This window comes from Dermacentor andersoni, chromosome 6 (assembly GCF_023375885.2).
Source record: "Dermacentor andersoni chromosome 6, qqDerAnde1_hic_scaffold, whole genome shotgun sequence".
Lineage (NCBI taxonomy): Eukaryota > Metazoa > Arthropoda > Arachnida > Ixodida > Ixodidae > Dermacentor > Dermacentor andersoni.
In genome coordinates this window covers 164006292-164033862 of record NC_092819.1, presented here as the reverse complement: position 1 = coordinate 164033862, position 27571 = coordinate 164006292, and the positions used below count along the sequence as shown (strand labels likewise).

At 46.3% G+C, this 27571-nt stretch overlaps 1 protein-coding gene and 1 long non-coding RNA gene across 2 annotated transcripts in view; one reads left to right on the top strand and one right to left on the bottom strand.

Annotated features, from left to right (window-relative positions):
• The window catches only part of PolE2 (DNA polymerase epsilon subunit 2), a 123792-nt gene that overhangs the window by 88155 nt on the left and 8066 nt on the right, over positions 1-27571 (bottom strand). The window lies entirely within an intron of this gene.
• Positions 7103-20739, top strand: LOC129382711 (uncharacterized). The gene is made up of 3 exons (XR_008610758.2): positions 7103-7511; positions 7587-7690; positions 20492-20739. It is a non-coding gene; the product is annotated as an uncharacterized lncRNA (long non-coding RNA).

Genomic DNA, 27571 nt, shown 5'->3' with positions numbered 1-27571 from the left:
AAAGAAACTTTGAGGAATGATTGAACGTAAAGAGTTCATCTTCATTAAAAAGGACACAATTGAGTACTCTGCCCTGCGATACCCCACTTTAATGGATAAATGGCCAGGATAAAGTATTGCCAACTCTAACCTGGAATGTATGCTTTGAGAAGTAACTCTCAGTTAGATAAAGCATATTACCACGTATACCAATTTCTGACAGGTCGCTTAAAATTACAAATTGCCAAGTAGAGTTGTATGCCGTTTCCATACCAAGGAAGAGGGACAGGAAAAATTGTCTGTGAACGAAGGCCTCACGAATGTATGCCTCAATCCTTACAAGATGATCATTTGTAGATCGACCTTCTTGAAAACCATGCTAATAAGGGTCAAGCAGTTTGTTTGTTCCAAGAAAGTGTAATAATCAGTGATTTATCATCTTTTCGAATAACTTACAGAGGCGACTCGTTGATGCAATAGGACGGTAGCTTGTCACTATGGATGGATCCTTTCTGTGTTTCAAGACAAGGAAAACAACAGCCTCTTTCCATGCCAATGGAAGGTATCTTGCTGCCCACATATTATTGTAAAGACATAGCAGTGCTGATTGTGTGCCATGATGAAGGTGCTTTATGATTCTACAAATGATCCTGTCAGCTCCTGGAGCACACTTTTCACAACTGTTCAAAGAAGCTCTGAACTAGGCAAAATTAAAAGGATAGTTGTACGGTTAACTTTTACTACATTTCCAATTCAGTGGCTTACTTTCTGCTGCTGCTGCTTTGTCTTTGAGAAATGATGCTGAAGAGTTATCCGAACTGGACACATGCTCAAAACGTTTCCCAAAGCAGTCTTCAAGGCTATTGCCCTGATCATCTACTAATGGCAAATGGTAAGACGGCCGCCCTAGTAATTTCGTTACCCTACTCCATACTTTTCTTCCTTGAGGGTAGGAATTAATGTTCGAGATATATTTTAGCCAGCTCTCTCTCTTAGCAGACCATCGCACACGTCTTCCTTGCAAGTTAATATTGTTACGTGAAGCTGAAGCCGAATACTATTTACAAGTTATTTACAGGTAAGCTCACGGAGGCCAAAATGGCGACGCTATATAAAAACCGGCACACACGTCGTCTTCGTCGTCCTCAGTGCAGCCACATTATCGCGGCTGTTTCGTAGCATCACCCCTGGCTGTAGAAGCACCGTCCCGGTGCTTAATATACACATCCGCGGTGAAAGGTGTGTGGTAGGGTTTTAGTCTTGCCACGTGAACGATGTCACTTGCAGCTGATGATGACGCTGAGAAATCGGCGGGGATGATTTCATACGTGACATTAGTCACTTGTCGTACCACACGGTAAGGGCCAGTGTAGCGCGACAGCAGCTTTTCGGAAAGGCCCACACGGCGAACGGGTGACCAGAGAAGCACCAGAGAACCCAGAGAATAGTGCACGTCACGATGGTGGCAATCATAGAGGCATCTCTGATGCTCCTGCAACCTGTGAGGCCTCGAGGCGGGAGCGGGCGAGCTGGCGCGCGTGGTCGGCGTGTGCGATCGCGTCACGGGCGTATTCAGTGGTGGAACGTGTGGCCGAGGGCAGCAAAGTGTCCGAGGGCAACACGGGTTCTCGGCCATGTAGGAGATAGAACGGTGAATAGCCGGCGGTGTCGTGACACTATGAATTATATGCGAACGTCACATATGGTAAGCGAAGATCCCAGTCGTGGTGGTCGGTCGCAACGTACTTGGAAAGCATGTCAGTGATGGTCCGGTTGAGGCGCTCCGTGAGGCCGTTGGTCTGGGGGTGGTAGGACGTGCTGAACTTGTGCTTTGTCGAGCAGGAACGGAGGATGTCCTCGACTGCCGACAGAAAGCTGTGGCCACGGTCAGTGAGTAATTGGCGCGGAGCACCGTGCACTAAAATGATGTCATAGAGCAGAAAGTCAGCAACGTCAGTAGCGCAACTTGTCGGGAGGGCTTTGGTGATTGCGTACCGCGTAGCATAATCGGTAGCGACGGCGACCCATTTATTTCCGGAGCCCGAGAGAGGAAATGGTCCAAGAAGGTCTAGACCAACCCGGAAAAAGGGTTCGGGTGGGATGTCGATCGGCTGGAGACATCCAGCTGGAGGTGTGGAGGGCTTCTTCCGGCGCTGACAGGGCTCACAAGCGGCAACGTAGCGCCGCACGGAGCGGGCGAGACCCGGCCAAAAGAATCGACGGCGCACACGGTTGTATGTGCGGGAGACGCCCAAGTGTCCAGCCAAGGGAGCGTCGTGAAGTTGCTGGAGGACAGTCGAACGCAGGTGCGATGGAACGACGAGCAGAAGGTCAAGGCCGTGTTGATCAAAATTGCGGCGGTACAATGCCCCCTCCTTAAGGAGAAACATCCGGAGAGAGGCGTCGCCAGGAGTTGACTCCAGACGGTCGATGAGGGTGCGTAGTGAAGGATCGCGCCATTGCTCGTTGCCGATTTGAAGCAACTGGGACACAGAGAAAACGCAAGCGATGGCGTCCGCATCAGCCGGTTTGTCGACGGGGTAGCGGGACAAACAATCGGCATCCTGGTGCAAGCGTCCCGTGTTATATACCACGGAGAAGGTATATTCTTGCAGGCGTAACGCCCAGCGAGCGAGTCGTCCTGTGGGGTCCTTGAGCGAGGATAGCCAGCAGAGAGCGTGGTGATAAGTGATGACACAGAAGGGGCATCCGTACAAGTATGGACGAAATTTCGCAACAGCCCACACAAGAGCAAGGCACTCACGCTCTGTGATTGAATAATTGCGCTCGGTGGGTGATGGAAGTCGGCTGGCGTAGGCTATAACGCGATCATGTCCACGCTGGCGCTGTGCTAACACTGCTCCTATGCCGTGACCACTGGCATCAGTTCGAACTTCCGTTGAGGCAGACGGGTCAAAGTGGGCCAAAATTGGAGGCATGGTAAGGAGAGTAGTCAGCTGCGAGAAAGATGCGGCATGATCAGGACCCCAAGAAAAAGGGGCGTCTTTCTTCAAGAGGTCGGTAAGGGGACGTGCAATGGTCGCAAAATCCTTCACAAAGCGTCGGAAATAAGAGCACAGCCCTATGAAACTACGAACGTCCTTGGTAGACTTCGGAACAGGAAAATTCGTAACGGCGCGATTTTTGTCTGGATCGGGTCGCACACCTCTGGCGTCTACGAGGTGTCCAAGGACGGCGATTTGGCGGCGAGCGAAATGACATTTTGACGAGTTCAACTGAAGACCAGCGTGGCGGAACACGTCAAGAATCGCTGAAAAACGGTCTAGATGCATGTCAAATGTGGGCGAATAAACGATGACGTCGTCCAGATAGCACAAACAGGTGGACCACTTGAACCCCTGAAGCAAAGAGTCCATCATTCGTTCGAAGGTGGCGGGCACGTTACAGAGACCGAAAGGCATCACCTTGAACTGATAAAGGCCGTCAGGGGTAACAAATGCAGTCTTCTCTCGGTCCATGTCATCGACGGATATCTGCCAGTAGCCGGACCGTAAGCCGATAGAAGAAAAGTAGGTGGCACCGTACAGGCAGTCTAGAGCGTCATCAATACGTGGCAAAGGGTACACGTCCTTTTTTTGTGATTTTGTTCAGGTGGCAATAATCTACACAAAAGCGCCACGTTCCATCCTTCTTTTTGACAAGTATGACGGGAGATGCCCAGGGACAACAGGAAGGCTCGATCCTCGAAAGGTCCTTTGCAAGCATCTTTGCGACTTCCTGTTGGATAACAGCTCGTTCCGACGCAGAAACACGGTATGGACGTCGGTGAATAGGGTTCGCATCGCCAGTATTTATGTGATGGGTCACGACGGACGTTTGACCTAAGGGTCTATTGTCAAAGTCAAAAATGTCACGATAGCCTTCAAGAACGCGGCAAAGAGCTTTAGCTTGAGCAGGTGTAAGGTCATAGGAGACCATCTTTTTAATGTCGACGTCAGTACCGTGCAATGACGTCACGGTATGGGCTGAGCTGTAACGATCTTCCACTGTGAATGGCTCGACCTCATCATCCTGCAAAGTGCGAATTATAGCCAAGGAGATCCCCTGAGGCAGAACTTGCGCGGTTAGCGCGAAATTGACAAGTGGAAGGCAGGTGCGGTTGCCAGTAATTTTCAGCACAGTGTGCGGCATGGTAACACCATGTGTAAGCATAACGGCCGGAATTGGTGCGGCCACGTAATTGCCGTCAGGTACAGCTGGAGAGGACAACAAGTCGACGTGTGTCACAGAGTGAGGTGGTAGGCGAATAAAATCTATGCAGCTCAGATGGCTTGGAGGCGGGCCCACAGGGTCGGCAAGGAGAGGCAAGTCAAGGCGAAGTGAGCCGGCCGAACAATCAATGAGGCCAGAATGATGGGCAAGAAAATCCAGACCGAGAATGAGTTCGTGAGGGCAATGCTCGATGACGGTGAAGAGAACGACGGTGTGTCTCTCAGCAATGGTGAGTCGGGCAGAACACATGCCAACAATAGCGACAGTCCCTCCGTCGGCGACTTGTACAACTCGGTTCGGGGCAGGCGTCAGAACTTTCTTGAGCCGACGGCAAAGAGCAGCACTCATAATGGACACATGCGCCCCGGTGTCAATCAACGCGCACACAGGAACATTGTCGACGAGAACGTCCAAAGGATTCTTGTTCGTGGATAAGGTGAAGCGAGGATTTCGTGCCAATGTCGTCAATGCAGCTTCGCCTCCAGAAGCTGCACTGTCTAGTTTTCCGGTCGGGGGTGCGGCCAGTAGGTCGGAGAAGGAGCACGGCGTGACGGGGGCGAGCGAGATTGACAACTGGAGGGAGAAGGCGAGCGAAAGTAGTGGGGTCGTGTCAAAGGTGTCGCAGGGTCAGATGATGGAGCGGGCATAGAAGGGGCAAAGGAAAAGGATGCGCTAGAGGGGCGAGGGGGGTAATCAGGATAATAGCGCGTCGGAGAAGTCCAGCGGCTGCGGCAGTGGCGAGCGACATGTCCAATGCGTCGGCAGTTAAAACAAATCGGCTTGTCGTCCACGGTTCGCCATTCGGAGGGGTTGCGCTGTCCATAAGAGGAGTAAGAAGAGCGCGGTGGGGACGTGCATGGAGAAAAAGGTTCTGAGCGTACGGAACGAATGGATTGCAGGCCGACATCGCACAACTCTTGACGGACGACGGCCTGGATCAAGGAGATTGTCACCGGAGAATGATCAGGTGACGGGAATGAAGGGGCCGCCGGTTGTGCCGCTTCGACCTCACAACGAATGATACGGGTCAAGTTGTCACATCGCGACGGCTGGTGGAAGAGGTCGTCACAGGATGACGTAGCAGCTGTGTTGGGAAGTCGCGTGATGTGCTGGGATACCCGGCGGCTTTTAGCATGCTCGAGACGGCGGCACTCCTTGAGGATGGTATCGATGCTGGTGACGTTCGTAAACACCAGTAAATTGAAGGCGTCATCAGCAATGCCTTTGAGGACGTGATTAACCTTATCGTCCTCAGTCATGTTCGGGTCAGCCTTGGCACAAAGGGCCAACACGTCGAGAATGTACGACACGTAGGACTCGGTCGACGTCTGTACACGTGTGGCAAGGGCTTTCTTGGCGTTGACTTGTCGACCAAACGGATTGCCAAAAAGGTCGCGTAGCTTGTCTTTGAAGAGATCCCAGCTCGAGATCTCCTCTTCGCGAGTCTGGAACCACGCCAATGGAGCTCCGTCGAGGTAGAAAAGTACGTTGGCAAGCATAATAGTCGGATCCCACCTGTGACTGGTGCTGACACGTTCGTATAAGCGGAGCCAGTCGTCAACATCAGGACTGCCGACTCCGTTGAAAACACCAGGATCCCGAGGTGGAGAAACGGCGACGTAGGTCGGGGCTGCAGGCGTAGACGCTTGCGTAGATGAAATGCCGCCAGCAGGAGCCGAAGTTGCATTGTCGCCGTTGCGACCGCTGCGAAGCTCCATGATGGGTACGGGGAACGTCCACCTCCACCAAATTAATGTTATGTGAAGCTGAAGCCGAATACTGTTTACAATTTATTTACAGGTAAGCTCACGGAGGCCAAAATGGCGACGCTGTATAAAAACCGGCACACACGTCGTCTTCGTCGTCCTCAGTGCAGCCACACTGTGGCGGCTGTTTCGTAGCAATATGTTTGAAGTTGATTAGGTTTTCTGCTGTTGAGGAGCTACGAAGGAGACACCACGCTTTCTTTTGTTTCTTACGTGCTTCCTTACATTCCTGATTCCACCAGGGAATGCATCATTTAGAAGACAAGCCTTTTGTTTATGGGATGCATACTGATGCTGCATGAATAATAAATGCTGTTAGGTATGTTACTGCATCATCAATACTAAGCACACGGACATCATCCCAAGGCAACTGCATAAGTTCGCAAAACTGTGGCCAGTCTCCTGAATCTATTTTCCATCTAGGAACTTGCGGGCAGCATTCATTGGTTTCGTTAGCATTGGAACAACCGGAAAGTGATGACTTCGGTAAGGTTCTAATGACGTTCCACTCGAGGTATTGCATGAGTATACCTGACGCTGTAATACTTATGTCTATCAATGAGAAATTCTTATGTGCGATGCTATAGAATGTTGGCTCTTTCTTATTAAGGAGGCATGCACTTGTAGAAAACAGAAAATTTTCTAATAGGCTACCCCTCCAATCACAACGTGAGTTTCCCCACAGAATACGATGGGCATTTAGATCTCCTAATAGCATGCAAGGTTCAGGAAGTTCGTCCAAAGGGACTGAAATTGTGTTATGTGAAGTTGATAGCTGGAAGGGATGTAAAGACAAGTAATAATCATCAGCTTATTGAAAAGCAGTTCTCAGACGGCAACTGTTTCAAGGGACGTTTGAAGTTGTATTTGCTTGCAGGCAACACTTTTCTCTATTATTATAACCACACTGCCCGACAAGGCGAGTGCATCGTCACGGTCTTTTCGAAAAATGGCATAGTGTGTAAGAAAGTTTATCTGTGTGGATTTTAGGTGTGTTTCCCGAACACACAGTGCTTTTGAACTTTAGTTTGTGAAGTTCTTTAACATCATCCAGATTGCATAGAAGTCCCCTTACATTACACTGCAATATTTGTGTGTCCATATTGTAAAACAGATGTGTGCTGTGTGTGTAATGTTGAAAATACAACTTAACTAATAGAGCCTTTTTCGGGCCCTGTGATGCGCAATTCCGTTTTTCTGGAGCAGTTGAGAGACAGCCGCCGCTCCACAGGCGCTTGCCGCACCATCTGACTAGAAGACGTGTCTTTCGCCTCTTCTGGGGTGCTGGACACTTGTTCTTTCAAGCAGTTTGTTCACCTTAAAGGCCTCGCCTCAGGAGACGAGACCTTAGGAACCACCAACCCAGAAGTCGATGCCTCCTTCTGAGACGGTGGCACAGCGCTGACTGCAACCACCAGGGAGGGCGAGGGGAGGCTTCACCACCGGCTCACTGCGTGCGGGCCAGACAGCCACCAGAAGCCGTTGTGGTGTCTCTGCCCGACGCGCCACTTTGGCAAAGCTGTTCTTTGGCAGGTACGATATCCACTTTCGTGCTTATTTGAACTATACAGTCTCTTTCACTTTGATTGTAACTATTTCTTTTTCCAGTATGGGCAGGACTGCAAGTATGCAGTGTGCTCCCCGTCACAGTTTACACAATGTGGAGTATTCTTGCACAAGTCAGATGTGTGTTCAGAAGCACTGCATTTGCCGTAAGTCACTCGACCTCGACAGCTCTATGAGCTATGGCCAAACCTCTGGCATTTAAAACATCGCAGGGAATTGGGGATACACAGTCTGACTCTGATCTTTACGTAGCCTGCCTCGATAGTTTCCTGCAGTACACTTGAGCCAAACGTTAGAATGAGATGGTTGGTCAGAATTTGTTTTCCTTCATGCTTCATCTTAACCCTTTACTGCACCTTGTTGCATTTACACAAAATTCCGATGAACGGCGTTAAAACAGAAGCAAAGTCCGTTTGGAGCTGCCTGCACACATTGTTGCATTTCTGCAACGTTTGTCTAAAAAATGCACTGCCTTGTGCTGCCATTTGCACTCATCCTTCGCATCTTCTACCAAAACAAACGTGGTGGAGGCTGCGTGCGCCCGCAAGCAGTGATACAGGTAAGTTTTGCCAATTGTAGATGTATTTCTCCATAAGACAAAGCGCAAAAAAAATTCTTACATTAAGCTCCACATCCTCCTGACATTGTAGATTAAAAAAAAATTTGTTATCTCGGAATAGTTTGTTCCTGGCGATGGAACGTTGCTATGTTGCACAAATGCAACAACGTGTACATGGTTTATTTTCTTCGGAAAAGTGAAATGGCTTCCAAATGCTTTTGTGGCCGAGCGATTCCTCCTGATAGTGAAGGCAGTGACCTTTTGTGGAGTGACGACAACCATAAGTGTAAGTCCGTTTCGATTCAACATGTGTGCAAGATGTTTTTTAGTTGAATTTCCTTTTTTTTTTTAAAAAAGAATGCAGTGCATCCGCACGCTGCTGTGTCGCGTCGTCGCGGGCACAGCCTTACGTCTGTGAAGCAATGAAAGGGGCTAGCTGGTGAACGCTCATGGTTATATTGCACTCAGTTTTACAAACACGATATTAAGGAAGGACAGGACGTGGACGGACGTAGCGCAATACCAACTGTTTAATACTGCTAAAGAATGCGCTTATATACAAGGAGATATGGTGCGGGGAGGGGGGGGGGGGTACATATAAATATATATGACAAGGTGATGACATGTGATCATAGTTCGGGTCAGGCATACATCATTCACATGCACCCGTTCGTCCTGGCAAACTCTACCTCAGCTTTGGTAAGCGCGATGGACGGAGTGCTTACGCACATCTCTTTTTCTTTAGCTATCACAAGTGCCTCCCATATTTCTCGCTCCGTTTTTGTTTTTGATGTTCCAATGACTGTGGTGCTTTCTAGTAGCGGAGAGCATTTGCATTGTTTGCAATGTGCGGCCAAGTTGATAGGTGCTGTCACAAGCTGGCACGTGTATTTGTGCTCCCGTAACCTATCATTTAAACAACGTCCAGTTTGCCCAATGTATACTTTCCCACAATCTAGTGGGATTTGGTAAACAACTAAAGTAGCACATTCCACGTACTTTTTCATGTGCTTAGTCTGACAGACCGTAGCACTGGGGTTGGCCTCTTTGGATCCTGCGTTCACCCTCTTGCACATGCCTTTTAGTTTTTACGGGGCGGAGAACAGAACTTGAACATCATGGCATTGGGCTGTCTTTTTTATCCTATGTGACAAGCCATGGATGTAAGGCAACACCACGCGTTTTTTCAATTTTTCTTTTTCCTGTGTTTTCTGCCTTTTCCTGTTGGCTCTGATTTCGGGCAACAAGTTTTCACAGATTTGCACCACCATGCTGTTTGGGTACCCACTGTTTCTTAAGCTGTTTACTTGCAAATCGATGCTCTCCCTCACACCATGGCGGCATGATTTTTCAATTGCTTGACTGATACAAGCCTTGGCGATGCCTCTTTTTATTATTTTAGAATGGCAAGAGTCATACCTCAGGATTTCTTTTTCTCCTCTAGTTTTGTAGCACCAGCAGATGTGGGAGCCTCTGAGCCTAATGTTTATGCCAAGGTACTGCAATCGACCTTCGGTAGGAGTCTCGTACGTGAACTCTAAACCTTCATGCGCTTTTTGGAACGTGCTGATGACAGTTTCTATGCTAAATGGATCGGTTTGGTTTTCTTTCATGCACACCAAATAATCGTCAACATATCTGAAACAGGTAGTTATGTTAGTTTTTTCAAACAAGGCGGCAAGTTTCCTGTCTCCCACACTAAAAATAAGTCGGAAAGCACTGGAGCTGCACGGGAGCTATTGCGCTACGTCCGTCCATGTCCTGTCCTTCCTTAATATTGTGTTTGTAAAACTGAGCGCAATATAAGCATGAACTCTTACGTCTGTGCTTCTATGTTCTAAATTTTGACAATAACGCGAAAACACTGCATTGTTTCCTTGCTGCACGGGAACCTGCATGACACACTACACGAAGTGTGGGAACCACCTGTGCTGCACAAGCAAGTACAATTGCTTCTTTTTGTTACACACTAAATCATAGGTGCGCCAGTGATGTCACGTGCCAATAAACATCCGAGTATTAATCGCACTAAGTCTATCTTTCACCTGCAAGTTCTTCTTTAGTTGCATGTTGTTGCAAATACGCAACATACCCTTTTTCTGCAAATTCAAACCACAGAAATTTACTCAAGTTAGTTTCGATGGGAGTACAGCTACTGTTACGCTTTCCTACAACCCCATGAATTATATTTTGAGGAAACAAAAAATTATGCAGTAAAGGGTTAATTCTTCAGTTCAGTTCAGTTTATTTTCCTTAAAGACCCCCGATTTCAGGAGTATTACATAAGGGGTGGGTACAAGATTCGAACTTGCAATCATTCAGGTAACATAAGCATGCATATATATATACATACACAGTATACATATTCAAGTATATTAACACATGCATACACACATATTAACGCCTACATATGTACACATACATACGCGCGTGTAAATACAAACAACATATATAAGAAAAAATCAAGTACAACATAGTTGGAGATGGCAGTGACCTGTTGTAAAAATACGGATGGGCAGATTACGTTGACAATGGCAGGGGTACGCCATTCCAGTCTGCCGCCATGCGAAGAAAGAACAAGGCTAAAAATGTTGATGTTTGTGAACGTCGTCATGAAACCTGCTGCGAGTGGCTGGTCCAGTATAATGTGTGCGCTGCAGGCGTGATATAGGGTGCTTGATGAAGGGTAGGACTGTAAAAGAAGTTGTGGTAAAGACAGAGGGAAGCGATGCGCCCACGTAAAACGAGGTCTGGAAGCCCAGATAGTAAGTTCAGTGACGTGACGCTGATGTCACATCAGTATGACGGATGAATAAATCGAGCGGCGCAGTTTTGTACAGCTTCAAGAGCGTCGATGAGATTTGCGTGATGAGGATTCCAGACTGCTGAGGTGTATTCTAGTTTCGGTCGTACAAGTGATGTGTAGGCAAGTAATTTTACGTAATTTGGGGCTTTCCACAAATGACAATTTAAGAAACCTAAAGTTTTGTTAGAAGCTGAAATGATGCACATGTGTACGCCAGTTGAGGTCGTCTGACACAGTGACACCGAGGTATTTATAAGTGTCAGTTGATTCTAGTGCCAAATTATTAATTGTGTACGCAAACGTCCGAGAATTATGGCTGCGGGTAAACGACATGCTTTTGCATTTGTTAACGTTTAGTGTCATTGTATCGACCGGGTCCCGGTCGAAGAAACCAACAGCATGCATGTCAAGACAACAGTCCACCTTTATGTTTATTGCACTAGGCATTCTATACCAGAGGGAGGGAAAGGGGGTAGTGGAAATAGAGGGCAAGAAAAGGCACGTGTCGTTCCAGCACGCAAAGATAGCTTGCGCTCGTTGAACTGATACGATACATCTTCCACTTCAACGCCGTTGGTTTGTCTGCTGGAAGTTTTGATCGTATCCCAGACGTTCAGGAGGACGGGTGTGACGCAGCGACCTGCGTTGTGGCAGAACTTGTTGCGAAGGTGGCTGTGGACACCTAACTTGCTGCGAAGGTGGCTGCAGACAACTAACTTGTTGCGAAGGTGGCTGCGGACAACTTGCCACTGGTACACTTGAGTCGGATGTGCGATTCTAGAGAGGCCGGAACCTGTCCTTCATGGCAATACTCTTCGTCTGTAGTGTCCTCAAAAGGTTCGCTCGTTGCCGAGAGGTGCTGCCGATTACGGCGTAAGGTGTTACGGTCCTGCGTTTCCACATAGAAGGAACGTGGTCCGACTGATCCAAGCACTTTGGCTTTTCGTGCCCACGCTGTCCCCTTTATGCGAACGACGTCGTGGCTCTTGAGGTCAGGAAGTACGCGCCTGTTGTGCTTGCCCTGCTTGTGCTTTCTGACTCGCATGGCAGCAAGGGGTCTGAAGTCCGGTATGGGCGTGCGCAGACATCTTCCTTGCAGCAGCTCCCCTGGTGAGCAGCCATCCTCCAGTGGACTTGCTCTGTAATTCAGGACGCCAAGCCAAAAGTTTTCATTCGCATCCTTTGTCTTTTTTAGAATGCGCTTTATTATCTGTACACCTTTCTCGGCAAGACCGTTTGACTGAGGGTACTCTGGGCTGGATGTGACATGTTTGAAATCGTACTGCTGAGCAAATAGTGCAAATTCATGGCTGGCAAACTGTGGGCCATTATCTGTGCAAACTTCGGTCGGTATGCATAACGAGAAAATATGGCCCTCAATTTTTGTATCACAGAACTGGCTGTGGTATTAGGCAATAGTTCCACGTCAGGGAAGTTCAACATTGAGTCATAGGCGCATAGGTAATGTTGGCCGCCGTACTGAAACAAATCAACACCAACACGGTACCAGGCTTGTGTGGGTGTTGGGCGCAAGATGAGTGGTTCTGACTGCTGCTTATACGCATAAGTCTGGCACACTGGACATTTGTGGATTAGCATGTCAATGTCAGCATTGAGGTTTGGCCAGTATACTAACTGTCTTGCTCTTGCTTTGCATTTTCCAATGCCGAGATGCCCTGCATGAATGCGCTTTAATATTTCCAAGCGCATGCTGCTTGGCACTACCACCTTCGTTCCTTTCAAAAGGATTCCCTTTACTACAGAGAGCTCAGAAACAACAGGCTTTAGCGGACCTTCCACAGCACACCCCTGCTCAAGCTTTTGTAGTACCTGGTTGAGATATAGGTCACGCTCAGTCTCACTTGCAAGCTTTGAAGCGGTTCTTTCACTTACGAGTGCCAATACTACGGTGACTCCATGAACTTCGACGTCACCTGTGGGCAAGGCTGTGCCGTTTTGAGGAGCAGGTGCCCAGGAAAGCATGTCTGCCACCACCATCTGCTTTCCGGGAACAAAAGACAAGGTGTAATTATATTTCAACAACAGCAGAAAGAAACGTTGTACTCTTGGCGGCATATCAGCAATGGCTTTTTTTTGTATGTCAATTAATGGGCGATGGTTGCTCTCAAGAATGAACGGGTGACCGTATACAAAGTGATAAAACTTTTCACATCCGAAAACCAGCGCCAGAGATTCCTTTTCGATTTGCGAATAGCGTTGCTTCGATTCGCTCAGAGCTCTTGAAGCGTAAGCCACAGGCCTCCAGCTACTTCCGTGACGTTGCATCAGTGCCGAGCCAACACCGTACTGAGAAGCGTCTGATGTTATCTTTGTTTCTCTGCCGGGCTCGAAAATTGCTAGAAGTGGCGATTTACTGAGCTCTTTGCATATAGCCTACCACTCGCTCTCATGGTTAGGCGTCCAGTCAAACACAACATCGTTTTTTAGCAACGAACACAAAATGGAAGTGCGCTGAGAGAGCGACGGCACGTATTTGCCAAAGTAGTTGACAACGCCCAAGAGCCTTGGTACCACTAGCTTGTTCTTTGGTGCCGGCATCTTCAGCAGAGCTTCGACCAAAGCAGGGTCAGGATGTATGCCCCTGTTGCTGATAATGTCACCAAGAAATAAGACTTCCTCAACACCGAACAGGCATTTTGACGCATTAAATGTCAGCCCCGCTTTTGCTGCTGCTCGTAACACATTTCTCAGCCTGTCATCGTGTTCTTCTCTGGTAGCGCCCCAAATGAGCACATCATCCACATGTACACGCACATCTGGCAGGCCATCGAATATCTCATTGAGCGCCTTCTGAAATACTTCGCTTGCCGATGAAATGCCAAAAGGCAGTCGAAGAAACCGATAACGGCCAAAGGGAGTTGCAAACGTGCATATTTTGGAAGACTGCTCATCCAGAGGGATCTGATGAAACCCGGCGTTAGCGTCAAGGCGAGAAAATATCTTCGTGCCTGCAAGCTCCACCTCTATGTCTTCTCGGCGGGGCATCTGATAATGCTCCCTCTTAAGGTATTCATTAATTTTTTTGGGGTCCATGCATAGCAACTTGTTGTCTTTTTTAAGCACGATGACCAGTGGGCTTACCCAATCTGTCGGGCTCCTGACTTTTTGAATTGTGCCCTCCGCTTCCATTCGCTGTAGTTCCACATGGAGAGGTTCTCGAAGCACTAAAGGCACTCGTCTGGCTGGCTGGATGACGGGCACAGCATCCTCGCGAAGGGTGATCCTGTACTCGTGCTGTACACGGCCTGTTCCCTTAAAGAGCTGCGGAAATCCCTCGACGTCCGTTGAGCTGCTGCTTGTTGTTACAGCATCAACATTCCGCCTGATAAGCGCCAAGTCCTCTGAGGCTTTTAGACCAAGGAGGGCACTGTGGTCTTTCTTAACAACGAAAGAGTCAGTGTATATCTTACGGTCACCAATCGTAACGTGCGTCGAAAATCTGCCGAGCTGTTTGATGACGCTGCCGCTATACGACAGGAAGAACTGCGTGACTTGTCTCCAGCAAACCGGCTTTCAGTTTTCGAAAAAGCGACAGAGGTATAAGGTTTGCTTGAGATCCTTTGTCGATCTTGTAGTTGATGTCCTTGCCTTCAATATTTGCCGTCATGATCCCAGTCCCGGTCACTGCTAATATTACCGATGGCGACGTCCAACACATTGAAACCGTCGTTTTGGTCCCGAGTCTTAAAATCGTGCTGTACCTCACGGACGGTTTCTCTTGTTTCACAGCATGATGTATCGTGCTGCATGTGTTCGGCTGCAGCGGAAACATTTAAAGACTTGCCGTGGTCCTTGTGCAGCGCTTCGGCTCGACGATGCTGCAAGCACGTGAAGTTCCTCGTCTGTCTTCTGCCACAGCGCGTTCTCACGTGCTGATGTTTCCGCCGCCTTGCATAGAGCAACAGCTTTATCCAGGGTAAGCAACTTGTCCATTAGCATCTTATCTCGGAGCTTCTGGGAGTTAGTACCAAATACAATTTGGTCCCGCACCATCTCGTCCATCATCGTTCCGAAGTTGCAGAACTGTGCTTGTCACTTCAGCGTGCGAAGGAACTGTTCAAAAGGTTCTGCGTTGTTCTGGAGTCGGGAGCGGAAGACGTAACGCTCGTGAATTATGTTTTGTTGCTCAACGTAGTATTCCTCAAGTTTACCTATGACAGTCGCATAGTGTTGCTTGTCCTCACCTTCGCTGAACATGAAGTTATTGTAAACTTCGAGGGCCTCCTCACCAGCCATGCTGAAGAAAAGTGCTGTCTTCGCTGCCTCTGACCTCGGTTTTTCAGAGCATTCCGTGGCTGCCAGAAAGAAATCAAACTTTTGCCTGAACAGCTTCCATGTCCTTCCTCCGTTGGTCGCCAGGCCCAGAGGTTCCGGTGGCTTTATGTACTCCATGTCCTTGGTCTTCTGTTGCAGGCATACAGGGCTTCAGCATCCCACTTCTGACACTATGTATCGACCGGGTCCCGGTCGAAGAAACCAACAGCATGCGTGTCAGACAACAGTCCACCTTTATGTTTATTGCGCTGGGCACTTTATACCAGAGCGACGGAAAGGGGGTAGTGGAAATAGAGGGCAAGGAAAGGCACGTGTCGTTCCAGCACGCAAAGATAGCTTGCGCTCATTGAACTGATACGATACAGTCATTAACCAAGCGGTACACCATTCTGAAATATTAGCAAGGTCACTTTGTAGGGTTACCTGATCCGAAGTGTTAAGTACACTGCGGTAGATAACACAGTCATCCGCGAACATGCGTGTATTACAGGATACATGCACAGGTAAGTCGTTGATATAGATTAACAATAGGAGCGGGCCGAGAACCGATCCCTGGGAGACGCCTGACGTTACTGGAACCAGTGTGGATAGGTGATTATTTATAACAACATACTGCGATCGATTAGTAAGAAATTCTGTAATCCATTTTAAGACAGTACGTGACTGAGGACATTTTGTTCACTCCAGCCCTCTAAGAGTTCAGTCTCACTGAGCTCCATCAAATCATCATCCGAAATTACACCAAGGCTGGTGTTCATAGTGCTGTGTATGGTCACAGTGATAGGAAAGTCTCCAACTGATACTAGGTTCTGCAGTTTCTCATGTTGTTTCATATCTTGGAGTTCAAGAAGACGGTTGCCACTAGCCAATTTCATAGCTTTTTAGCCAGCTCCTATTGTCTCTGTTAGGCACTTTGAAACGAGGAAGGGAGAGATGGCTCTGACTGTCTTTTCTGGTTTTAAACTGTGTAGAACGTGGTAGCAGGGATAGTTTTCTTCCTGAAGACCAAAAAACTGAAACCCTTCTTCGGTGCACCCCCTTTTCTGGGGGTGATCGGGTAACATGGGGAAAGAGCAAGCCATAAAAATGACATCGTTTCAGCAGGAATACCAGCCACCCACCATGGAGCCCAACAAGGGGACGCTTTGGGACCTGTAAACACAGGTACCACAAATGCCAGCTGTACGTTCCCACTATAACCAAATATGTATAACCAAGGGTGGTTATATCATGAGAAGCCAACAAACACTGACACCAAGGTCAACATAGGAGAAATTACTTGCGCTTAATAACTGAAATAAAGAAACGATAAATTGATGGCAATTAAAGTGGATGAAAAAACAACTTGCCGCAGGTGAGAACCGAACCCACAACCTTCGCATTTGACGTGCGATGCTCTACCAATTGAGCTACCGCGGCGCCGTTTCCCCATCCATTTTCTTGGGTATTTATGGGTCCTAGTAGAACCCTGGGAGTGTTAGCCAGCGCTACCACTCACAGACCTTGGCAGCGGACGTGGAACGTCCTTTTTGCCGCAGGCATCACGATAACATGATCGTTTTGGGTGAAGGCAACTGGTCAATAAACCCACATATGCTACCTGAAGGCATAGATGTTGCCGGATTCGAGATTCTCGTAATGTAATAAACGAGAAGGAAGAGAGTTATAACCGAGGGGCCCGATTTTTATTAGTCATATCGTGAGAAGCCAACAAACACTGAAACCAAGGACAACATAGGGGAAATTACTTGTGCTTAATAAATGAAATAAAGAAATGATTAATTAATGAAAATTAAAGTGGATGAGAAAACAACTTGCCGCAGGTGGGAACCGAACCCACAACCTTCGCATTTCGCTTGCGATGCTCTACCAATTGAGCTACTGCGGCGCTGTTTCCCCATCCACTTTCTTAGGTATTTATGCGTCCTAGCAGAACCCATAACATAAATACATAACTACTACACATACAAACACATAAATACCCCAGAAAGTGGATGGGGAAACGACGCCGTGGTAGCTCAATTGGTAGAGCATCGCAGGCGAAATTCGAAGGTTGTAGGTTCGGTTCCCACCTGCGGCAAGTTGTTTTTTCATCCACATTAATTTCCATTAATTTATCGTTTCTTTATTTCATTTATTAAGCACAAGTAATTTTCCCTATGCTGTCCTTGGTGTCAGTGTTTGTTGGCTTCTCATGATATGACTAATAAAAATCGGGCCCCTTGGTTATAACCCCCTTTCTTCAAGGGTGGTTATGACACAAAAGGTTAACCGTTGCTGCTAGGAATGTTGGAAGTAAATGGAAGAGAAAAGAAGACAGGAAATATTGAAAGTGAGAGAAAAAGCCGAAGGTTGGAGAGCGGGACAGGAAAAGGCAACTGCTGATTTCCTCCAGGTAGGTAAGTCTGGAGGTGGCGTCTATGCGAAACAGAGGCCAAAGAGGTGTGTTGCCTCCGCCAGGGGGCCTTAGAGGTCTGAACGCCCAGCATCAGCTCAACCCCCAGGATCCCCCTTTCCCCTGACACGGCTAAACCACGCACAGCTACACGCGGGAGAGTCCAACTCTCGTGTGCTCAAGTACACACCATAGTGTTGCAACACACCAAACGCCTACTGACGCAGACACCCCATGGTAGCAGTGTACCATTTAGCACAGAAAGTGCACCCAATTCAGAAGTCTCCCCCCCAACAAATGGCACTCCTATTGACCTCGAGCTGCTTTTTAACAGTCCCTTTGTTCATTCATCATTTGAATACATGTTGACAATCTGGGATCCATGCCTTTAATTCTTCATTAACTGATTACAAATGGTCCAGAAGGATTCTGCCTGGTTTACACTTTGTAACTATCAACGTATGGCTAGTGTAACAAGTAAGAAATCTTACTTAGGTCTAAAACCATCTTCATGTTAAAGGGACTGTCTCTCATTTTTCAAGGACCTTCCATTTTGTAGCACAATGGAAAACCTTATTCGAAGTGTCTAAACATGCAGAAGTCCTTAAAACAAAAATTTTCGATATGCGTAGTCTTTTCTTAAATGTGCATATGGACACTGAAGACATTGATTACTGGACGCGATGGCAATCTTGGAGGCAATGCATCAATGCACCACTACATTCACCATGACTCGGTTCATTTGCACAAGGTGGCGCCACTTTTCACGACGCGTTAACTGGAAACAAGAAAAATGTTTAAAATTTATTTTATTTATCTACAATACCTCAAGTACCCCTGCTGGAGGAATTTTACATTAGGGGTGGGCGAGCATACAAATTAGCAGAAACACAATACTACTGCAGTAAGTACTGAAATCAGTTAAAAGGAAAACAGCAATGAAGAAAAACGTAAAAATGAAAAAGTTTGGCACATACACAGGTTAAGAAATAAAAAAACACAAAAAGAAAAACACGAAAAACTTATCAAATATTACAATCTACAAGTGTTGAACGTAATGCATACAAAAAATGACAGTGACAGTTTTCTAGGTATGAAACACGGCAAGCAAAAACAGGCGGACATCTCGATAAACATATTAAGACATCGACAGAAATATGTTAAAAGGAATGCTACAGACAATACAAGTAGATGACGTAATGAGGAATGCCATTCAATGGCAGACCTAAAACGCGCAGGATAATCACGAACAATGACGCTGACTGAAAGATTACTGCATCGATGGCTGTTTGCGAGAAGAAGGAATGAAGATAAGCAATTGTAGGAGTGTGTGGTGTAAACTGCTTTATGGTGATTTATGCTTGTTTGATAAGGGTTTTGTCAGGAGGGAGGGTATGGTAGAGCTTATGATAATGGTACAGCATGAATGTTTTGCTGTGTCTATCTGATTTGGGAAGATTATCCTTTCATTTTAACTGAGTGACACTTGTATGAGATGAGTAGTCAGAAAAGATGAATCTGGCTGCACAATTTTGTAGCAACTCCAGGGCCTTGCTAAGGTTGTGTTTATGAGGGTCTGTGATCGTGCACGCATATTCTAACGTAGGTCTTACAAGAGATTGATAGGCTAATAATTTAACAGATAGTGAGAAAAGTGTGATATTGCATCATAGATAGGCAAGAGTGTGGTTAGCTTTGTTTGTGATGTCAGTGACGTGTGATGACCACGTGAGGTCGCGGGTGATGTCAAGTCCTAAATATCTGAGGGAATCTACTGAAGAAATGACCTTGCCATTAAGCATGTACATATGTATTTCACATTCCTGTCGTCTATAAAAAAAGATTATGGAAGTTTTTTGAACATTAAGCACCATGAGCCATGTTTGACACCAAATGTCAACCAGGGTGTCTACCAAGCTGACATTTCCAAATTCCTCGAGTTTTCCAGGTTTTCCCTGAGTGCCTTTGCAAAATTCCCTGAGTGACGCAGAACTATGTTTTAGTGGGCTGAAACCATGTCGTTCGATGCTGTCACTCTTTTAAGCATGTGAAAAATTTTTTTAAAAAAGACGACTTAGTCCAGTTTGAATACTAAGAAGTAGTGTCTATTTTATTCAAAAAGAGAATGGAACTGAGGGGTTAGTAAAATGCAGAGCAAGCAAAATGTCTTCGAAAAACAATTGCAAATCGAGTCGGACATTCTCAAATACGAATAAAAAGGAGATGCGTGCAGAAACAAATGTTTTCAAATATGAGCTATTTCTATCAACTGACAGCAAGCTCAGTGGTATCAGGCCTGAACTCTCTCACAATGAAAAATGAATGCATGTCTTTTACTGTCCTTAAGGGCTCAACCGCCACAGGCCCATTCGAAAAAGCTCTGAAGGCCTGTCGATACACGCATTAGACATATCGGTACTCGTACTGTGACAGGAGGTAACGGGTGCACGCGTGTATAATTAAGGAATACATACTGTTTTCCGTGGAAATTGCCCCTTCTTATTGTTATGCTTCACCGCAATACTTTTGCGTATGCTTCACCAAGTAACATTTCTGTACAAAGGCGAAGCTAACTTTCGGGAACCAGCATTATGCAAGGCCTAGGGACCGCGAAAACGTCCTAAAAATGGGCCAGTTAAAAATATGAATGCATGTCTTTTACTGTCCTTAAGGGCTCAAACCGCCACAGGCACATTCGAAAAAAGCTCTGAAGGCCTGTCGGCACACGCATTAGGCATATCGGTGCTCATACTGTGACAGGAAGTACCGGGTGCACGTGTGTATAATGAAGGAATACATACCGTGTTCCGCGGCAATTGCCCCTTCCTACGCTTGTTATGCTTCACCGTAATACTTCTACGTATGCTTCACCAAGTAACATTTCTGTGCAGAGGCGAAGCTGACTTTCGGGAACTGGCATTATCCAAGGCACCGTGCTTTCCGAGCTTTGAAGCCAATCGCAAGGACCACAAAGGCGGAGTCGGCGCCATTGCTGACAGCGCCGAATTCTTTCAATGAAAAACACGGCACGCAAAGGCAAGAAGCTTGAAAGTGAACGCCGAAGTGTCTAGGTCTAGCGTTGCCGCATTGGTGGCTATGGCTGCCAGCGGAACTGCGTGCGAGAGCGCCGGTTCGAGGCGGCGAGGTAATCAAAACGGCAGCGGTGGCTTTGATTAATGCCGTCTGAACCTGCGGTCACGGCAGAATGTCCGGAAAATCGAACGGCGATGGGTTTTTCCGTCTGAAATTTCAGACATTCTGATGTGTTGACTCTATGGAGTACGTGGTGGTGCCGTGAAGCCGTCCGAATTATCGGGCATCCGGAAAGTCGGCCGTTCACTGTACAGTGGCAACTCCTCCAGCCGACGACAGGGCGTCAAAGACAATTCGTTACGATTCCTGTCTGTTTCGAGCTAGCATTACCGCAACTTTCGTTCCCTTTCAATAAATTTACAGCTAAATTTCCCTGATAGAAGCACAGATTCCCTGAGTTTCCCTGAGTTTTTCCAGACTACTCAATATCCCTGATAATTCCCGGTTTTCCCGGTTGGTGGACACCCTGGTCAACGTTTGCTAAGTCGCGCTGAAGCATTAGCTTATCGGTGGGATTAGTGATAAAACAGTAAATGACACAATCATCTGCAAATAGACGAATGTTTGAAGAGATGCATGCAGGGAGATGATAGCTGTAAATTTTAAAAAGTAGCAGGTCGAGTACTGTTGCCTGTGGGACACCGGAGTCGACAGTAGACAAGGTGGAGTTGACCTCATTGGTGGAAACAAACTGTTGGCGACTGGTGAGGAACTCTCTTATCCATTCAAGCACTAAGGGGTGTAAGTTTACATGTGATAATTTTAGCAAGAGTCAATGACGAGGTACTTTATCAAAGACCTTTTCATAATCGAGAAATATGGCAACTACTGGAATGTTATTATCTAAACTAGAACTGACATCGTTGATAAAGAAAGCTAAATGAGTTTCGGAAGGAATGACCTTGCTGGAAGTAGGAGTAAAGAAATCGACAGATGTTGAAAATTTGACAATGTGGGAGTGAATAACATGCTCCATTATTTTTGAACACATACTGGTGAGGGTAATGGGACAGTAAGTGCTTGTTGAGCCACTTTTTGGAATAGGTACAGTTAAACCATGATATAACAAACTTCAATATAACGAAATTGTAGATGTACCAAAGTATATAACTTTTCATAACTTCTTGTCCATAGAACACCATGTATTTAGAACTTCAATATAACGTAGTGTGCTTGAATGCAATTTCAATATAATGAAATTTCACTTCCGCCGCAAAGGAATGCTGAGTCAATAAATGGAAACTTCTGTGGACGTAGATAGTCAAAAGACTGAATTACAAGTGGCTGCTTGCAGAGTGACCGCCAAAGCGGAGCCACATCATGTTCCGTATAAAGTCCAAGTTACGATAAGATCCTATCATGCCCTGCGCACATTGTGCTTTAGGTGCAAGTGAAAGTGTGTGAGGCTGAGACAAGAAAGATGGTGGCTTCACGAGTGCTGCCTTCCCGTTCGTGCAAAGGGAAAGAGTTGGAGAGCAGCGAGCTTGCGGTAATGTGATTAAGCGCACGAGAGGGGTGGGGAGGGAGTTGGCGCCTCTCGGCCGTGGCTGTGCATGGCTGTAAACGTGGCTGATCGCATAGGTAGCGGCACATCTTGCTTTAGAGGTAATCTGCCACGTGTGCAAAGAGTGGGCGTGCCGAGACAGCGCGGCATCACGTAAGTTTCTTCCCGCATGTTAAGTATTGAAAGTTGCGTAATCTCGACTTTCGGTGACCCATTGGAGCAAGAGGCAGACGAAGCATTTGCTCCCCACTGCCGGCGCTTTTCATGATAGTGTTGTCCCAGTGCGGGTGCTGCTATCAGCTGCGGAGGCAGAGTGCACATGAAAGCGCGGCTGGTTTCGCTTAATTCGTACCACCAATGCGAAGATATTGCTGCAGGGATGTTGGGAGTATAGAAAGACTGTATTTACAATATATATACAAGCAGAGTCAATGTGGTTAAGATGGCTGTCCAGCAACAACACGCAGCAGCCAGCGTCTCGTATCTTGCTCCTTTCTCTTCTTTGATCCTTCCATAACAGGACCCCCAGGTGCTGAAGTGTTGTCTCGGCGCATGCTATGCGAAGAACGGCGAGTGAAGTATGGCTTCAGCGGCGAAATATGCACGATGTCAACAGGCGTCGGACTTGAGGACGGATCAAACTGTAACGGCGAGATCTCGTAATTGATGTCGTTAACTTGACGTAGGACTTCATAAGGCCCTGTGTAGCGAGAGAGAAGCTTCTGGGAGTGGCCGACCCGATGACATGGTGACCAAAGGAGCACCCAAGCACCTGGGGCGAACTTAACGTCGCGATGGCACCAGTCGTAATGCTCTTTTTGTATATGCTTCAAGGCTAATAAATGAAAACGGGCGACTTGACATGCCATGTGAGCGCAATTGATGGCTTCACAAGTGTACTCAGTTGCAACATGTGGCACAGGAGGTAGGATGGTGTCAAACGGCAATGTGGGGTCGCAACCATACAAAAAATAACAGGGTGAATATCCTGCAGTGCCATGTCGGGACGAGTTATACGCGAATGTCACGTAGGCCAGCATGGCATCCCAGTCACGGTGATCATTGGAGGCATACATCGACAGCATCTCTGCGAGTGTTCGGTTGAGACGTTCTGTAAGACCGTTCGTTTGTGGGTGGTAGGCGGTGGACAGCTTGTGCTCAGTGGCAGGGGAGGTTTCTTCCAGCACTGACACAACTCGCAAGTTGCGACATAATGACACAGGGAGTGGTAGAGACCCAGCCAGAAGAACTGGCGTCGTACGCGGCCGTATACATGCAAAACTCCAAGGTGTACCGCCATCGGTGCTTCGTGAAGTTGTTCGAGAACGACGGATCACAGATGACGAGGAAGGACAAGGAGCAACTCAGGGCCATCAGGGTTGATATTGCGGCGGTAGACGATGCTGTCGTGCAGCACGAACATGCAGCATGTGCCGTCGGTGCTGCCAGATTGCACTCCAGTGATGATTGGCTTTAAGGTATCATTGCGTTGTTCAGCGCGCATGTCAGTCATGTCAGTAAAAGCCATCCCACAGGTCACCTCCGCCACACCTCCATCAATATGTTACGGGGACGTTGGAAGTATAGACAGACTGTATTTACAATATATATATATATATACAAGCGTGCGTAATAAGATTTTGATCGGCAAGGGCACGTTTATCTGGGACGAAGAAAAAAAGTGACAAAGAGAAAGCAAACCCAGGGATTTCAACTTGATTATTATCAATGCTCGTAGCTTGGCAAACAAGACCGCCGAATTTGAACACCTTCTTTTGTAGTACAAGCCAGATGTCGTTGTTGTCACAGAGACTTGGCTACGCCCCGAAATAAAAGACTGTGAAATAATCCCCCCGGGTTATATCATGATCCGCAAGGACCGCGGAAGGCATGGTGGAGGTGTAGCAGTTGTTTGTAAAGAAGGCATTGAGCTGATCATCTTGAATGACTGCCCTAATACTGAAAGTATTTGGTGCAGAACAGTGTTTGTAGGCTGTCTGTCGACCTCCGGATGCTCCTCTTTCATTTTTACAATGCCTTCAAGATTATCTGTGCAACAATGTTCCTCTTAACACCCGTGTCATTATTGCAGGAGATTTCAATTTACCGGGAATGGATTGGACTGATCTTGCAATGGGCACAACAGATGTTGCACATTGTGAAGCTCTGTTAAACTTCACTTTCAGTTACGACCTCACGCAAATAGTTCCTGAAAGTACTAGAGTTACACAGACCTCGAAATCCCTACTTGGTCTTGTGCTCATTTCAAGCAATGTACCAGACTGTAGTGTTTTCGTCAAAGACTGAATTTCTGATCATAAACTAGTTTTGCTTTGTGTAAAGGAAGCCTTCCCAACAAAGAATTCAAAGAGACCAACTATCTGTATAAGAGATTAGAGTAACGCCGACGATGTTAGCATCTTAGACTGTCCTGAAATGTCACTGTACTCGTTCGATGGAGCGACTGACATCAACATCTTGTGGAATAGATTTAGGAATACGGTTAACTACTGTATGGAAAAGTTCGTGCCATAACGAATCAAGGCAGTAAAAAAGTGCAATCTTTGGATTAACCGCAATATAATACCGCTTAAACGAAGAATAAGACACAGAAGTATGAATAAAGAAAGGAACAAAATGGAGATTTCGCAGCTTTCCCAAAGCCTTAAGCACATGCTTGTGATGGCAAAGGAACACCCCCCCTTTTTCCACGCAGACGTTACCCGATTTCATGAGAGATTTACCATGTTTTTGGCGTCACCTTGTCCCATCGCATGAACAAATACAATATGTCTGTATTCATGGCAATATAATTAACGACTGTGCACAAATTGCTGAAAAATATAATGAATATTTTCATTCTGTGTTCGCTCCACCGGAGCCATCTTCCACTAACCTTGACGAGAATCGCACTGAGGGTATGTTGGTTATGCCAGACATTGTTTTCGCTGACGAGGGAATATTTGCACTGCTCCTTAACATAGACACAAAAAAATCAGCCGGTCCTCATGATATCCCAAATGAATTTTTAAAACGATATGCGGAATGGATATTTAAGTATCTCTATCATTTTTAAGGTGTCCCTAGAGCAGCACAAATTGTCATTTGACTGGCTGACAGCTAGAGTTGTCCCTATCTATAAATCCGATGACAGACACAGCATCAAAAATTATAGGCCCATTTCAGTTACCTCCACATGCTGCAAGATTATGGAGCATGTAATATCAAAAAGCTTGTTCAATTACTTCGAAAATAATAACATTCTTCTTCCTAACCAACATGGTTTTAGGCCAAATATTATCAACGGTTACCCAACTCACCAAACCATACATAATTTTTCAAGTATACTTAATGAGACAGGTCAGTTAGATGCTGTTTGCCTTGATTTCTCAAAAGTGTTCGACCGCATTCCACACCCAGAACTTCATTATAAACTGCTTAGTCATGGTGTTGACATTATAAAATGGATTCAATCATATTTAGTAAGAACACAGTTTGTGGAAGTGTGTGGCATGAAATCCGGAGTTTCGCCTGTAATGTCAGGAGGCCCAGCCCTGTCTTTTTTCTCAGTTATATAAATGACATTGCAGACCATATTAACTCCATTATCAAAGTTTGACTTTTTGCGGACGACTGCTTAATGTATACCATAGTATACAGCCGCAATGACCAGATCGCCTTAAAGTCCGCATTAAAAAATATTAGTGACTGGTGCAATAAGTGGCAAATGAAAATAAACTACAGCAAGACTATGTGTATAAGGGTAACCAACAAGATAAAAAATATACACTTCTTTGATTATGAGATAGATGGTAAGGTCATAAGCCGTGAAAATCACATTAAGTACCTTGGAATTACCATATCGAGTGACCTCAACTGGAAAGCACACATAAACAACATATGCTCATCAGCTGGAAAAAAGCTATGGTACTTGAGGCGAAAGTTAAAACTTGCTTCTTAACAAACTAAATTAGCAGCATATTTAACTCTTGTTCATCTCACATGCGAGCATCGTGTGGGATCCATTTAAAAAAAAACCTGGTAGATAGAATTGAAAAACTTCAAAGAAGAGCGGCAAGGTTCATCTTGTCAAAATATTGTTCAACCAACTCCGTAACTGAAATGCTCAAGAAGCTCAACCTACCTCCACTTTCAAAACCCGGAAGGATAGCTAGATTAAAATTTCTTTATCTGATTCACCATAACTGGTTTAACCTTAATTCATAGCAGTACATAAAACAGCGCCTGTCTCGAAAGTACGAAGCAGCAACCTTGAGCAAATTCAACCCATTTCAGCACGAATAGATGCACATAAGTACTCGTTTTTCCCCAGAACAATAGAGGAATGGAACGAGCTGCCACATGAATTACTAACAGTAGACAGTCTAAATAAATTTGAAACTACACTAACAAAATTTTTTACCTCGGCTAGAAGTACATAGCTACTACTTTAATAATGGTAATTTGTTTAACTTATGTTCCTGGTTGTAACACACATGATTAATCCAGCGGCTGTGGTACATTTAATACCGCCCTATTATAATTTGTCTTTTGCTTCTTCTTGCTTTGCATTGTGCCTTTTCCTGTGTATATGCCATATGCCTTATTTGGTCTGTTTTAGACTGCGGCAGCACTGTTATCTTGTTTCGTTTGTCTTTCAACCACCCTGTAACGGCCTTCGGCCAACAGTATTGATAAATAAAAATAAAATTTAAAAATATGGGGGGGGAGGGGTCGACTTGCATTCAAGTCGACTTACAATCGTGTAAATACTGTCACGTGGTGGTGACGTTGAAGAACACAGTAGCAATACTGTGAGAGACAACACTAACTTTTATTGGGCGAACCTGTGCCCACAAAAACAGGCTACACTTATAGCACAACGATAGCGGCGAACACGGTCGGCGATCGTCGAAAATCTGATCAGCAGGTCAAGCGCGTCGGCTTTTATACAGCAGTCGTAGAATGTTCCAGACTAATGGTTGGGACCCGCGTGCCTTCCACAAAGTCCTACACCATTCGCGTCAGGCGATGAAGTCAGATAACACAAGGTTCGGCGACAACAGACAGCGGATAGAAGCATCGACAACTTTCCAGAAACTTCGGATACATGCAGGCACGTCCCGCGCTGTGCGAAAACATTTGTTAGGCGGCGAAACGTGGTCGCCCGATAAAGATAAGTACACGTGTCAATACGGTAAGTGGGGAGAAATTGTCTGGTTGTGAAGTTAGCACAAGGTCAAGAACGTTAGACAACTGTGCTGCGCACCTTGTTGGCGAGCTGATTAGTTGCGACAGGCCAAACATAATGCACGTGTTTACAAAGTCACTTTCTTCATTTTGCGTTGACATTGTGTAAGCTAGGTCAGAGCAG